General features: G+C 39.2%; 1 protein-coding gene across 1 annotated transcript in view; it reads left to right on the forward strand.

The window, feature by feature from the left end:
- The window catches only part of DNAH3 (dynein axonemal heavy chain 3), a 221999-nt gene that overhangs the window by 78601 nt on the left and 127156 nt on the right, over positions 1 to 16242 (forward strand). The window lies entirely within an intron of this gene.

A 16242-nucleotide genomic window follows, 5' to 3' on the forward strand; every position in this document is an offset into this window, starting at 1 on the left:
AATTCCCACAGTGATATGACCCCTAACAGGCTGGGGGGATTTTTGTTGTTGTTTTTTTTTTCCTTTCTGGCATAGGGTGACTTAATACTACGTAATAACCTCCATTAGTTGACTAACTGCTGGTAAAAACTCCATTTTCAGCTGAAGAGCTAATGATGGGTTATGACTAGAAAATTGAGTTAGAGATTTTATTTCAAAGGGAATTTTTTTTTTTAAGTTCCTCTAACCTGAGCTTCAAGCCCAGCTCTCAATGACTTGGATCAAAACCATTCAGCCTTTCTGCTTGCAGCTTGGTTTCCTCTTCTTTAAACATATGGCAACAGCAAACCAGGAGTGGCCCTCCAAACTCCAGAATTTCAAAAAACTGGCCAAATGTCTGTTTTTTTTGGTTTGGGGCTTTTTTTCAGTTTTTGGCCAGGGCCTGGTTTGAACCCACCACCTCCAATATGTGAGGCCAGTGCCTTACTCCTTGAGCCACAGGCACCATGGGGTTAAATGTCTTTTCACTTGCTTTCTCCCCTTTGCCCAAATGCCCTTGAAATTTGTGTGTGTGAGAATTTATTATATTTGGATTTCTGGCTTTAGAACCAAAGATTCCCAGGATGCTATTTTGTTTTTCCACACTTGGTTCGGGGCAATGGATAGGGAGATGTTGTACTGCCTTGACTGGAGACGCTTGAGGCGAGTGTGGTGTCCAGACCCACTGCAATAGCATCATCTGGGAACTAGTTAGAAATGCATATTCTTGGCCCCACCCCAACCTCCTGATCAAATTCTGGAAGTGGGCCTTGAAATCTGCTTTTTAACAAATCCTCCGGGTCAGCACTGTCCAATACAGGAGCCACTGGCCACACATGGCTGCTAAGCCCTTGCACTGCAGCTAATCTGAATTAGATGTGCTCTAAATACAAAATGCAGGCTAATTTTCAAAGGCTTATTAAGAAAAAATAATGCATATATCCAATAATTTATAATATGATTAATGTTGAAATAATATTTGGATATACTAAGTTGAAATAAATTATTGAAATGAATTATTTCACATGGGTTATTTTTTGTTTTATTTTTGTCTCATTCTGTTGCCCAGTCTGAAGTGCAGTGTTGTAATCATAACTCACTGCAACTTCCAATTCTTGGAGTTCAAATGATCCTCCCTGCTCAGCCTCCTGAGAAGCTGTGACTATAGGCACACACCACCATGCTCAACTTATTTCTTTATTAGTTTTTTTTTTTTTGCTGAGCCAGAATCCTGCTATGTTACCCATACTGATCTCAAACTACTGGTCTCAAGGGATCCTATTGCCTTGGCCTCCCAAAATGCTGGGATTATGGGCATGAGCCACTGCACCTAGACTTTTTATTTATTTAAAATAAAAAACAATATAAACTTTAAAATCATATGCATAACTCATGTTATATTTCTAATAGACAGTGCTCCTCCAGGTGTTTCTGATGCATGAGAGTCTGAGAACCCCTCCTCTACACTGCAACCGAGCCGGTCTAATCTAAGGCACTTCTCAGCCCCAAATCTCTCTGCCACCTGAGATTCTGATCCTCCCTGCCCAATGATACTACCATTACTGTTCCTCTTTAACGGAGCAGGCCTAGAGACATGTACATGTCCACCAGGCTTAAATTATTTTGTTAAAGGCCCTCATTTCCTCCCAATAAAGTATTCCAAGAGACACCAGCTATTGAACACTTATGCTACCCCAAGCATTTTCTATACAGTAACAGATTTAACCATTACAACAACCTGATGTTCTAGCTAATATTATTCCCATTTTACAGATGATGAAATAAAGTGCAGTTTAGAGAGGCTAAGTAACCCGCCATTGCTCGCAGCTGGTAACTGAAAGAACCAACATTTCACCACTAAAAGAGCCAAGATTTGAACCCAAGCAGTCTGACCATACCAGGAGGGCCTTAATCTTACCCTTTACTGCCTAAAACGTATACCCTGCTAGGAGATGGAGACTTAGCAAGTAAATATACAGCTACTCTGCCACTTTGCAAGCAAGTGTGCTCAACTGTAACAAATCCAGAAGTGGAGACACCTTGGCCAAGTTGTTCACCTCTGTGTGCCTTGGTCTCCTCATCTGTAAAATGGGAAGTAGCTAAGTGAGCACTTATTCTGAGGATTATGAGATAAGGCATGTAACCTGAACTGATTTCATGTCCAGGCACTGAGACACCACTATAGTGAAGTGTAATGTTCCCAGCATCCCACTCACACCTTGGTTAATGCAGCTTTATCACAGCCTGTAATTAATGAGCTTCTCTAGCACATTTGGGTGAAATCAACTGTCACGCTGATTCCCAAACTGATTAATCTCTCCCCTGTGTGATCATTTGCATTTTAAGTCACACCCTAGGTTAGTTTATAAGTCTGGTTTAGTTTACAAGCATCTGGTTTTATTTAGTTACACCAAATAAAATATGTACCTGTCTCTAGGCTTGTTCCTTTAAAGACGAACAGTAATAGTAGTATCATTGGGCAGGGAGGATCAGAAAGTCTGTAGCCTGGGCAGCTGGGGACTAGAAGCTTGTCGAGTGACTTGGCAATGGCCACACAAGGCTTTACAAGCCCTTGCCTCCTATTTAGCTGGGTTGGCACCTGCCTTCGGTAATTATTACCTACATGGACATTCATTTTGGTCATCTCTCAAAGGCTGCATTTAAGATGATGACCATGCTGCTGAGGTCTTGGTCAGTCACTCTTTGGAGTGCCCAGTCTTCTTATCTTCATGAGGCTAAATAAGGGATCTTAGCCCTCTCTAGTTGATCCTACTGAGTAAGCACATGTAACAGGCTTATTATTCCTTCTGATAAAGGGAGAGGACAAGACACCTCATAGGGATGAAGAAACACCAGATTAGGAGACAGATTTGGAGAAACTGGTGTCTAGACCCAGTGCTGGCGCTCCCCACCTGTGTGGCTTTGGACACATCATTTGCTTCCTCTGTGCTTCAGTTTCCTGACCTGTTAAGTAAAGACCAGATGGTTTCATCTGCAGTCTAGGATACGGTGAAAGGGCTGCAGCAGAGAGAATCATTCTTCCTTCCCTTTCCTAGAACTTTGCTTCCTAATTCTTTGGCCACACCTGTGTTTTAGGACCCAGATGTCCATGTGGAAACAAGAAGGGGATTTGTCTTTCCCTTCTCTCCTTTTATGTCCCTTTCTACAGAGGGGCTGTAGATGGGTGGACCCAGTATCAGGAAAATAGTATGTGTTTTTGAAAAGCAGAGGGTTGTGAAATGGAGCAAAAGCCATCACATAAATTATCAGAAGTTCAAAATCTGAATAAGAAATCAGAATGTGGGGAAATAAGGAGTAAACATAGATCGAAGAGGTCTTGTTTCAGTGACCTTAAAATAATGGTTCTTGGGCGGCACCTGTGGCTCAGCGGAGTAAGGCGCCAGCCCCATATGCTGGAGGTGGTGGGTTCAAACCCAGCCCCGGCCAAAAACTGCAAAAAAAAAAATGGTTCTCAACTGGAGCCAATTTTCCACCCCCTATGGGACACTTGGTAACTTCCAGAGACATTTTTGATAGTCCAACTGGCAAAGGGTGGGAATAGGCTTGGGAAGTTAGTACTGGTATCTAGTGGGTAGAGACGAGCGATGTGGCTAAACAACTTACAATGCACAAGGGAGCCCCCATGATGAAGAATTGCCCAGCCTATGTTAGTTTGCTAGAACTTGTCAAAAGAGAAAATTACAACAAAATTAGTTGTAGTTCTACTTGCCTTTTATTTGTAATTCATGAATCAGAGCAGCCTCCATTCTGCAAAATAGAATGAGGGTCACACTGGGCAATAGCAGAACAGTAGGTTTTGCAAAGTGGGAAACAAGAAACAGAAAAATAGGGAGAAAAATGATTGGTTACTATCATGTTACTTTTTGTTAGGGTTAAAAAAGAGGGAATGCCCCTATTTGCTGATTCACGTAGACTGCCATCTCCTGTTTTCAGGAAACATTGATCTGTTTTGGAATCTATCTGCTTCCTTAAAGTTTTCATTTGATTATGAACATTTAGTGTGAGTGACCCCATTTTGGTTTGGTCTGGTCTGTTGGGGCCTAGTGCAAGAGCTCAGTGTAAAACAATGACCTCCCATAATTTTTGTTTAACACAATGCTATTATAAAATACACAGACTGGCTTTCATAATGGAAATTTATTTTCTCATAATTCTGGAGGCTCGAAGTTCAAGACAACCCTCATGACCTCATTGTAACTTAATTACCTCTTTTTTTTAATTTCTTTGTTTTTGGATTTTTTAAATTAAATCATAGCTGTGTACATTAATGCAATTATGGGGTACAATGTGCTGGTTTTATATACAATTTGAAATACTTTCATCAAACTGGTTAACATAGCCTTCACCGCATTTTCTTAGTTATTGTGTTAAGACATTTATATTCCACACCATACCTGTGGTCCCGCCAATTACCCTCCCTCCACCCATCGTCTCTTTCCTCTTTCCTCTTCATCTTGGGCTATAGTTGGGCTATAGCTTTCATATGGAAGTGTGGGTGCTTATAAATTGGTTTCATAGTAGAGCTGAGTACACTGGATATTTTTCTTCCATTCTGGACATACTTTGCTAAGAAGAATATGTTCTAGCTCCATCCAAGTAAACATAAAAGAGGTAAAGTCTCCATCTTTTTAAGGCTACATAATATTCCATGCTATACATACACCACAATTTATTAATCCATTCATGGGTCAGTGGGCACTTGGGCTTCTTCCACCACTTAGCAATTATGAATTGGGCTACAATAAACATTCTGGTGCACATATCTTTGTTACAAAATGATTTTTGGTCTTCTGGATATATACCTAATAGAGGAATTGCCAGATCAAATGACAAGTCTACTTTTAGATCCCTAAGTGATCTCCAAATACCTTTCCAAAAGGAATGTATTAGTTTGCCTTCTCTCCAGCAGTGCAGAAGTGTTCCCTTTTCTCCACATCCATGCCAACATCTCTGGTTTTGGGATTTTGTGACGTGAGCTAATCTTACTGGAGTTAGATGATATCTCAAAGTGGTTTTGATTTGCATTTCTCTGATGATTAAGGATGATGAGCATTTTTTCATGTGTCTGTAGGCCATGTGCCTGTCTTCTTCAGTGAAGTTTCTCTTCAAGTCCCTTGCCCACACTGAGATGGGATTACTTGTTCTTTTCTTGCTAATATACGTTTGAGTTCTCTGTGGCTTCTGGTTATTAAACCTTTGTCAGAGACATAACCTGCAAATATCTTCTCCCATTCTGAGGGCTGTCTGCTTGCTTTACTTACTGTGTTCTTGGCTGTGCAGAAGCTTTTTAGTTTGATCAGATCCCAGTAACTGATTTTTGGTGTTGCTTCAATTACCCGGGGGGTCCTCCTCATAAAATATTCTCCCAGGCTAATTTATTCAAGTGTTTTCCCTGCACTTTCTTCTAGTATCTTTATAGTTTCATGTCTTAAGTTTAACTCTTTTATCCAGTGAGAGTCTATCTTTGTTAATGGTGAAAGATGTGGGCCCAGTTTCAGTCTTCTACAAGTCAACAGCCAGTTCACCCAGCACCATTTGTTGAATAGGGAATCTTTTCCCCACTGAATGTTTTTGATTGGCTTTTAGAAGATCAAATGGCAGTAAGTAGCTGGGTTCATGTCTTGCTCTCTATTCTGTTCCATAAATCTACCTCTCTGTTTTTGTGCCAGTACTATACTGTTTTGATCACAATCGATTTATACTATAGTGTGAGGTTTGGTAGTGTGATTCCTCCCGATTTGTTTTTATTTCTGAGTAATGTGTTGGCTATTCGAGGTTTTTTTCTGATTCCATATAAAACAAAGTATTATTTTTCAAGATCCTTAAAGTATGACAGTGTGCTTTAATAGGGATTGCATTAAAATTGTACATTGCTTTGGGTAGTATGGACATTTTAACAATGTTGATTCTTCCCAACCATGAGCATGGTATGTTTTTCCATTTGTTAACGTCCTCAGCTATTTCTTTTCTCAGAGTTTCAAAGTTCTCTTTGTAGAGATCTTTCGCATCCTTTGTTAGGTATACTCCTAAATATTACATCTTCTTTGGCACTACTGTGAAAGGAATAGAGAGTCCTTGACTGTTTTTTCGGCTTGGTTATTGTTGGTATATATAAAGGCTACAAATTTGTGGGTGTTGATTTTGTAGCCTGAGACATTGCTGTATTCCTTGATCACTTCTAAGAGTTGTAGTTGAATCTATGGGGTTTTCCAGATATACAATCATATCATATGTGAAGAGTGAAAGTGTGATCTCCTCTGACCCTATGTGGATATCCTTGACTGCCTTTTTTTGCCTGATTGTGATGGCTAAGACTTCCATTACAACGTTAAAAAGCAGTGGAGACAGTGAGCAACCTTGCCTGGTTCCCGATCTGAGTAGAAATTATTTCAGTTTAACTCCATTCAGTACGATATTGGCTGTGGGTTTGCTGTAGATGGCCTCTATTGGTTTAAGATATGTCCCTTCTATACCTATTTTCTAAGTGTTCTGATCATGAATGGGTGCTGGATATTATGAAAAGCTTTTTAGATAAATTCGAGGAGGCGGAGCAAGATGGCAGCCGAGTAACAGCTTCCTTGCATCTGGGCACCGTGAGTCTGGGGATATAGGACTCCAGGCATCTCTGGCTGGTGGGATCTGCCTATCATCACCCCTGAGAGGATACAGGGAGTCAGCGAGAGACTTCTGGACCCCAAGAGGAGGACTAAAACAGTGGAAAATTGGCAAGTGGTCGCGTGTGTTCAATCCGTCTAAACCCGCCTGCAACTGTAAGTTCAGTAGCAGCGAGACTGCAAACCAGAAAGGCCTTACCTGTGAACTGTTTTGGTGTCTTTGGACTTGGCACTCAGCTGAACTGCCTTGGGGAGAGCCTGAGCGGGAGTGCGGAGAACTTTGGCCTTTGTCTAGGGCCCAAATCTGAGCCGCTGAGCCAGACGGAGCTAATAGCGTTTGGCTCTGGGTCACAGGCAGACATTGTGAGCGATCTGCCCCAGCAAGCTCCGCCCTCAGGGTCGCAGAGCTGGAATTGGGTGGGAGCTGGTAACCCAGCGACCAAGTAGCCTAAGGGCGGGGTCTGAGCCGCCTTGCAGCCCTAACCCTCAGGGGCAGAGGGAGACCAGTTTTGACACACAGGGTAAGTGGATAGCCACTTCAGCAGTGATTCCAGTGACAAGCACTTCCCTGAGAAAGCTTCTGCTCAGTAAGTGAACAACTTCAAAGTGCCTTTTAAGTGGGCTGAAGAGAGATTTAGGGTGTCTACCTGCTGGGGTTTGAGAAACTAGCAGAGTCCAGTCATATCAGAACTGTGATTAACATCTCATACCCCAGAAGACCACGGGTTGCCCAGACAATATTCAATAACATATTCATACTGCTTTGTTTTTGGTTGTGTTTTTTTTTTTTTTTTGGTTTGGTTCTTTTTTTTGTTTATTTTGATGTTGTTGATTGTTGTTTTGTTTTTTAAGTTCAACCTTTTCCATGCAGATCCTTTTTCTTTCTCAATTTTTCTAGTTTAATTATAATTTCCCATTGCTGCCTATTTCAATAATTAGAACTTCATTTTTGTTAGTGTTTCTACCGCTATTATTTGGTTTTTCCAGCCAATTTTATCCCGTAAAGTTTTCTGTTTGCTTGTTTTGGTTTGATTTATAGCATTTTTGTCTTTCCTCTTTACTTGGTGGAGGTGGGGTATTGTGTCTCATCAGGTTAGCAAAGAGTTGCTGACCTCAAGGGAACCACCCAACTGGGCACCCCCAGAAGGTGTTTTTTTTTTTTTAAGGTTGTATCAAAGTACCCTACTGTACACCTATATTGCTCTGTCTCCCTCTTTCCGTGCCTCTCTTCTTTTTGTCAAAATTCCTTTTACCCACCCCCTCTCCTTTCTCTATTTTTCTTTTTTTTTTTCTTATCACTCGGTCCTACTTTCTTTCATCCCTTTTTTGCTCTTAAACCTTCTCACCCCACTGGTCCTGTAACCCTTAGTCCACAGTCACGAGAACTTAAAGAGCAAGAGGAAGTGAAAGGAAAATTAGGGCAAGGAAACGGATAAAAGAAATCACTCATGAGGAAGAATCAGCAGAAAACTCCAGTCAACATGAAGAACCAGTCCAGAACAACCCCGCCAAGGGACCATGAGGTAGCTACTGGAATGTTAGGATTCCACCTATACAGAAATGTTAGGAATACAGAAAGGGAATTTAGAATACACATGTTGAAAACAATGAAAGAAATGATGGAAACAATGAAGGAAACTGCGAATAAAGTGGAAAATAACCAAAAGGAAATCCAAAAACAGAATCAAATAAGAGATGAACGATATGAAGAATATAAAAAGGATATACCAGAGCTAAAGGAAATGAAACAGTCAATCAGGGAACTTAAAGATGCAATGGAAAGTATCAGCAACAGGTTAGACCATGCAGAAGAAAGAATTTTAGAGGTAGAAGACAAAGTTTTTGAGATAACTCAGATAGTAAAAGAGGCAGAAAAGAAGAGAGAGAAAGCAGAACGTTCACTGTCAGAATTACGGGACTTTATGAAGCGTTCCAACATACGAGTTATAGGAATGCCAGAAGGGGAAGAAGAATGCCTCAGAGGAATGGAAGCCATACTAGAGAATATTATAAAAGAAAATTTCCCAAATATCACCAAAGATTCTGACACACTGCTTTCAGAGGGATATCGGACCCCAGGTTGCCTCAACTCTAACCGAGCTTCTCCAAGACACATTGTGATGAACCTGTCCAAAGTCAAGACAAAAGAAAAGATTCTGCAAGTTGCCAGGAGTAAGCGCCAGTTGACCTACAGGGACAAATCCATCAGAGTGACCACAGACTTCTCTAATGAAACTTTCCAAGCAAGAAGACAATGGTCATCTACCTTTAATCTACTTAAACAGAACAATTTCCAGCCCAGAATTCTGTACCCTGCTAAGCTAAGCTTCAAAATTGATGGAGAAATCAAATCATTTATGGATATACAAACATTGAGGAAATTCGCCACAACAAGACCAGCTCTACAGGAAATACTTCAACCTGTTCTGCACACTGACCACCACAATGGATCAGCAGCAAAGTAAGAACTCAGAAATTAAAGGACAGAACCAAACCTCCACACTGATGCAAAAGATAAAACTAAGCAATGGACTCTCACAAAATAAGACGAGTAGAATACTACAACGCTTATCAATTATCTCAATAAATGTTAATGGCTTGAATTCCCCACTGAAGAGACATAGATTGGCTGACTGGATTAAAAAACACAAGCCATCCATTTGCTGTCTGCAAGAAACACACCTGGCTTCAAAAGACAAATTAAAGCTCTGAGTCAAGGGTTGGAAGACAATTTCTCAGGCAAATGGAATTCAGAAGAAAAGAGGAGTTGCAATCTTATTTTCAGATACATGTGGATTTAAAGCAACTAAAGTCAAAAAAGACAAAGATGGTCACTTTATACTGGTCAAGGGAAAAATACAACAAGAAGACATTTCAATTCTAAATATCTATGCACCCAATTTAAATGCTCCCAGATTCTTGAAACAGACCTTACTCAGTCTGAGCAATATGATATCTGATAATACCATAATAAAAGGGGACCTTAACACTCCTCTTACGGAGCTGGACAGATCCTCTAAACAGAAATTAAACAAGGATATAAGAGACTTAAATGAGACCCTAGAACAACTGTGCTTGATAGACGCATATAGAACACTCCATCCCAAAGATAAATAATATACATTCTTCTCATCACCCCATGGAACATTCTCCAAAATTGATCATATCCTGGGACACAAAACAAATATCAACAGAATCAAAAGAATTGAAATTTTACCTTGTACCTTCTCAGACCATAAGGCACTAAAGGTGGAACTCAACTCTAACAAAAATGCTCGACCCCACCCAAAGGCATGGAAACTAAACAATCTTCTGTTAAATAACAGATGGGTGAAGGAAGAAATAAAACAGGAAATCATTAACTTCCTTGAGCATAACAACAATGAAGACACAAGCTACCAAAACCTGTGGGATACTGCAAAAGCAGTTTTGAGAGGAAAATTCATCACTTTAGATGCCTACATTCGAAAAACAGAAAAAGAGCGCATCAACAATCTCACAAGAGACCTTATGGAATTGGAAAAAGAAGAACAATCTAAGCCTAAACTCAGTAGAAGAAAAGAAATATCCAAAATCAAATCAGAGACAAATGAAATTGAAAACAAAAGAATCATTCAGAAAATTAATGAAACAAGGAGTTGGTTTTTTGAAAAAATAAATAAAATAGATAAACCATTGGCCAGACTAACAAGGAATAGAAAAGTAAAATCTCTAGTAACCTCAATCAGAAATGATAAAGGGGAAATAACAACTGATCCCACAGAGATACAAGAGATCATCTCTGAATACTACCAGAAACTCTATGCCCAGAAATTTGACAATGTGAAAGAAATGGATCAATATTTGGAATCACACCCTCTCCCTAGACTCAGCCAGGAAGAAATAGAGCTCCTGAGCAGACCAATTTCAAGCACTGAGATGAAAGAAACAATAAAAAATCTTCCAGCAAAAAATGCCCTGGCCCAGATGGCTTCACTCCAGAATTCTATCAAACCTTCAAGGAAGAGCTTATTCCTGTACTGCAGAAATTATTCAAAAAAATTGAGGAAGAAGGAATCTTCCCCAACACATTCTATGAAGCAAACATCACCCTGATACCAAAACCAGGAAAAGACCCAAACAAAAAGGAGAATTTCAAACCAATCTCACTCATGAACATAGACGCAAAAATTCTCAACAAAATCCTAGCCAATAGATTACAGCTTATCATCAAAAAAGTCATTCATCATGATCAACTAGGCTTCATCCCAGGGATGCAAGGCTGGTTTAACATACGCAAGTCTATAAAGGTTCTCCACCATATTAACAGAGGCAAAAATAAGGATCACATGATCCTCTCAATAGATGCAGAAAACACATTTGATAAAATCCAGCATCCTTTTCTAATTAGAACACTGAAGAGTATAGGCATAGGTGGCACATTTCTAAAACTGATTGAAGCTATCTATGACAAACCCACAGCCAATATTTTACTGAATGGAGTAAAACTGAAAGCTTTTCCTCTTAGAACTGGAACCAGACAAGGTAGTCCTCTGTCACCTTTATTATTCAACGTAGTGCTGGAAGTTCTAGCCAATACAATTAGGCAAGACAAGGAAATAAAGGGAATCCAAATGGGAGCAGAGGAGGTCAAACTCTCCCTCTTTGCTGACGACATGATCTTATAACTAGAGAACCCCAAAGACTCAACCAGGAGACTCCTAGAAGTCATCAAAAAATACAGTAATGTTCCAGGATATAAAATCAATGTCCACAAGTCAGTAGCCTTTGTGTACACCAATAACAGTCAAGATGAGAAGCTAATTAAGGACACGACTCCCTGCACCATAGTTTAAAAGAAAATGAAGTACCTAGGAATATACCTTATGAAGGACGTGAAGGACCTCTATAAAGAAAACTATGAAATCCTCAGAAAGGAAATAGCAGAGGATATTAACAAATGGAAGAATATACCATGCTCATGGATGGGAAGAATCAACATTGTTAAAATGTCTATACTTCCCAAAGCAATCTACCTATTCAATGCCATTCCTATCAAAATACCAACATCGTACTTTCAAGATTTGGAAAAAATGATTCTGCGTTTTGTATGGAACCGGAAAAAAACCCATATAGCTAAGGCAGTTCTCTGTAACAAAAATAAAGCTGGGGGCATCAGCATACCAGATTTTAGTCTGTACTACAAAGCCATAGTGCTCAAGACAGCATGGTACTGGCACAAAAACAGAGACATAGACACTTGGAATCGAATTGAAAACCAAGAAATGAAACTAATTTTACAACCACCTAATCTTTGATAAACCAAACAAGAACATACCTTGGGGGAAAGACTCCCTATTCAATAAATGGTGTTGGGAGAACTGGATGTCTACATGTAAAAGACTGAAACTGGACCCACACCTTTCCCCACTCACAAAAATTGATTCAAGATGGATAAAGGACTTAAATTTAAGGCATGAAACAATAAAAATCCTCCAAGAAAGCATAGGAAAAACACTGGAAGCTATTGGCCTGGGGAAAGACTTCATGAAGAAGACTGCCATGGCAATTGCAACAACAACAAAAATAAACAAATGGGACTTCATTAAACTGAAAAGCTTCTGTACAGCTAAGGAGACAATAACCAAAGCAAAGAGACAACCTACACAATGGGAAAGGATATTTGCATATTTTCAATCAGACAAAAGCTTGATAATTAGGATCTATAGAGAACTCAAATTAATCTACATGAAAAAAGCCAACAATCCCTTATATCAATGGGCAAGAGACATGAATAGAACTTTCTCTAAAGACGACAGACGAATGGCTAACAAACACATGAAAAAATGTTCATCATCTCTATATATTAGAGAAATGCAAATCAAAACAACCCTGAGATATCATCTAACCCCAGTGAGAATGGCCCACATCACAAAATCTCAAAACTGCAGATGCTGGCGTGGATGTGGAGAGAAGGGAACACTTTTACACTGCTGGTGGGACTGCAAACTAGTACAACCTTTGTGGAAGGAAGTATGGAGAAACCTCAAAGCACTCAAGCTAGACCTCCCATTTGATCCTGCAATCCCCTTACTGGGCATCTACCCAGCAGGAAAAAAAATCCTTTTATCATAAGGACACTTGTACTAGACTGTTTCTTGCAGCTCAATTTACAATCGCCAAAATGTGGAAACAGCCTAAATGCCCACCAACCCAGGAATGGATTAACAAGCTGTGGTATATGTATACCATGGAATACTATTCAGCCATTAAAAAAAATGGAGACTTTACATCCTTTGTGTTAACCTGGATGGAAGTGGAAGACATTATTCTTAGTAAAGCATCACAAGAATGGAGAAGCATGAATCCTATGTGCTCAATTTTGATATGAGGACAATTAATGACAATTATGGTTATGGGGGGGAAACAGAAAGAGGGAAGGAGGGAGGTGGGTGGGGCCTTGGTGTGTGTCACACTTTATGGGGGCAAGACATGATTGCAAGAGGGACTTTACCTAACAATTGCAATCAGTGTAACCTGGCTTATTGTACCCTCAATTAATCCCCAACAATAAGAAAAAAAAAAGAAAACTATGAAATCCCCAGAAAGGAAATAGCAGAGGATATTAACAAATGGAAGAACATACCATGCTCATGGATGGGAAGAATCAACATTGTTAAAATGTCTATACTTCTCAAAGCAATCTACCTATTCAATGCCATTCCTATCAAAATACCAACATCGTACTTTCAAGATTTGGAAAAAATGATTCTGCGTTTTGTATAGAACTGGAAAAAACCCCGTATAGCTAAGGCAGTTCTCTGTAACAAAAATAAAGCTGAGGGCATCAGCATACCAGATTTTAGTCTGTACTACAAAGCCATAGTGCTCAAGACAGCATGGTACTGGCACAAAAACAGAGACATAGACACTTGGAATCGAATTGAAAACCAAGAAATGAAACTAATTTTACAACCACCTAATCTTTGATAAACCAAACAAGACCATACCTTGGGGGAAAGACTCCCTATTCAATAAATGGTGTTGGGAGAACTGGATGTCTACATGTAAAAGACTGAAACTGGACCCACACCTTTCCCCACTCACAAAAATTGATTCAAGATGGATAAAGGACTTAAATTTAAGGCATGAAGCAATAAAAATCCTCCAAGAAAGCATAGGAAAAACACTGGAAGCTATTGGCCTGGGGAAAGACTTCATGAAGAAGACTGCCATGGCAATTGCAACAACAACAACAATAAACAAATGGGACTTCATTAAACTGAAAAACTTCTGTACAGCTAAGGAGACAATAACCAAAGCAAAGAGACAACCTACACAATGGGAAAGGATATTTGCATATTTTCAATCAGACAAAAGCTTGATAACTAGGATCTATAGAGAACTCAAATTAATCTACATGAAAAAAGCCAACAATCCCTTATATCAATGGGCAAGAGACATGAATAGAACTTTCTCTAAAGACGACAGACGAATGGCTAACAAACACATGAAAAAATGTTCATCATCTCTATATATTAGAGAAATGCAAATCAAAACAACCCTGAGATATCATCTAAACCCAGTGAGAATGGCCCACATCACAAAAATCTCAAAACTGCAGATGCTGGCGTGGATGTGAAGAGAAGGGAACACTTTTACACTGCTGGTGGGACTGCAAACTAGTACAGCCTTTCTGGAAGGAAGTATGGAGAAACCTCAAAGCACTCAAGCTAGACCTCCCATTTGATCCTGCAATCCCATTACTGGGCATCTACCCAGAAGGAAAGAAATCCTTTTATCATAAGGACACTTGTACTAGACTGTTTCTTGCAGCTCAATTTACAATCGCCAAAATGTGGAAACAGCCTAAATGCCCACCAACCCAGGAATGGATTAACAAGCTGTGGTATATATATACCATGGAATACTATTCAGCCATTTAAAAAAAATGGAGACTTTACATCCTTCGTATTAACCTGGATGGACGTTGAAGACATTATTCTTAGTAAAGCATCACAAGAATGGAGAAGCATGAATCCTATGTACTCAATTTTGATATGAGGACAATTAATGACAATTATGGTTATGGGGGGGGAACAGAAAGAGGGAAGGAGGGAGGTGGGTGGGGCCTCGGTGTGTGTCACACTTTATGGGGGCAAGACATGATTGCAAGAGGGACTTTACCTAACAATTGCAATCAGTGTAACCTGGCTTATTGTACCCTCAATTAATCCCCAACAATAAAAAAAAAAAAAAGGAAAGCTTTTTCTACATCGATTGAGAGAATCATATGGTCTTTTTATTTTATTTTGTTTATTTGATGTATTATATTTATAGACTTATGTATATTGAACCAACCTTGAGACCCTGGGATAAAACCCACTTAGTTATGGTGTATAATTTGTTTGATGTGTTGCTGGATTCTGTTTGCTAGGATCTTATTGAATATTTTTGCATCTATATTTGTAAGTGATATTGGTCTATAATTTTCTTTTCTTGTTGTGTCTTTTGCTGTTTGGGGGATCAGTGTGATATTTGCTTCATAGAATGTGCTGGGAAGTATTCCTTCTTTGTCTATGCTTTGGAAAAGGTTATGTAATATAGGTACAAGTTCCATTTTAAAGGTTTGGTAGAATTCTGATGTGAAGCCTTCTGGTCCCAGAGTCTTCTTTTTTGGGATATTTACTATAGTTGATACTATTTCAGTACTTGATATAAGTCTGTTCAACATTTCTAATTTTTTTCTGGGTAAGCCTAGGAAGGTGGCATGCTTCAAAGTATTGGTAGATTTCTTTCAGATTTTTGTATTTCTAAGAATAGAGTTTTTGTAGTATTCATTAAGAATTTTTTGGATTTCTGAGGTGTTTTTGTTATTTTGCCTTTGTCATTTCTGATTGATGAAATTAGGGATTTTAATTTTCTATTCTGGTTAGGATACCCAAAGGTTTATCAATTTTGTTAAACTTTTCATAAAACCAATGTTTTGATTCATTGATTTTTTTTCACTTTTTTACTTTATTATAAAAATTTCAAACATTTGTAGAAGTAGAGAGACTCATATAATGAACATCCATATACCCATCACCCGGATTTGATAATCTGTAAAATTTTATCACACTTGCTTCATCTATTCTTTTATGTCATTGCGGAAATTTTTTTTTTTATTGTTAAATCATAGCCGTGTACATTAGTGCAATCAAGGGGTACAATGTGCTGGTTTCATATACAATCTGAAATATTCTCATCAAACTGTTCAACGTAGCCTTCATGGCATTTTCTTAGCTATTGTATGAAGACATTTGTATTCTGCCTTTAGTAACTTGCGCCTGTACCCATTCTAAGATGCACCATAGGTTTGGCCCCACCTATTGCCCTCCCTCCACCATAATGTCCCCACTCCCTTCCCCTTCCTTGGCCCTTTCCTCATAGTCTTGTGCTATAGTTGGGTTATAGCCTTCATGTGAAAGCTATAATTTAGCTTCATAGTAGGGCTGAGTACATTGGATACTTTTTCTTCCATTCCTGAGATACTTTGCTAAGAAGAATATGTTCCAGCTCCATCCATGTAAACATGAAAGAGGTAAAGTCTCCATCTTTCTTTAAGGCT

This window comes from Nycticebus coucang, chromosome 12 (genome assembly GCF_027406575.1).
Source record: "Nycticebus coucang isolate mNycCou1 chromosome 12, mNycCou1.pri, whole genome shotgun sequence".
NCBI lineage: Eukaryota > Metazoa > Chordata > Mammalia > Primates > Lorisidae > Nycticebus > Nycticebus coucang.